Below are 809 nucleotides of genomic sequence, written 5' to 3'. Positions count from 1 at the left end.
CATATATACACACACACATATACACACACACACACACATATATACACAGACACACACATATATACACAGACACACACACATATATACACAAACACACAGACACGCACATATATACACACACATAAACACACAGATATACAGACACAAATATACACACACACACGCATACACACACATATACACACATGCACACATAAACACATACACACGCACAGACACACACATATACACACACATAGATAAACACACACACATAAACACATAAACACATATACACAAACATATACACATACCCATATACACATATATACACCCCCACATATACACAGACACACACACAAATACACACACACATACACACAATACATATACACGTACACATATACACATATACACAGACACACACACATATACACACAAACACACGTACACACAGACATATCCACAAACACATATACATATGCACATACACACACACATATACACACACATACATTTATACATACACATATACACAAACATACATATATACACACACACATACACACACATTAACACACACATACATATATCTACACACACACATATATATACACACACATATACACACAGACACATACATATACACCCACATACACACACACATATACACAGACATGCACACACATATATATATATACAGACATACATACACACACACACGTACACACATACATGTACACACAGACACACACACATGTACACACACAGACAGACACGTACACACAGGCACACACACACACAAACACATACACACACATTTGCGCATA

This window comes from Rhincodon typus, unplaced genomic scaffold (genome assembly GCF_021869965.1).
Source record: "Rhincodon typus isolate 14 unplaced genomic scaffold, sRhiTyp1.1 hic_rhity00000061, whole genome shotgun sequence".
Taxonomy (NCBI): Eukaryota; Metazoa; Chordata; class Chondrichthyes; order Orectolobiformes; family Rhincodontidae; genus Rhincodon; species Rhincodon typus.
Note: the sequence above shows the minus strand (reverse complement) of the source record.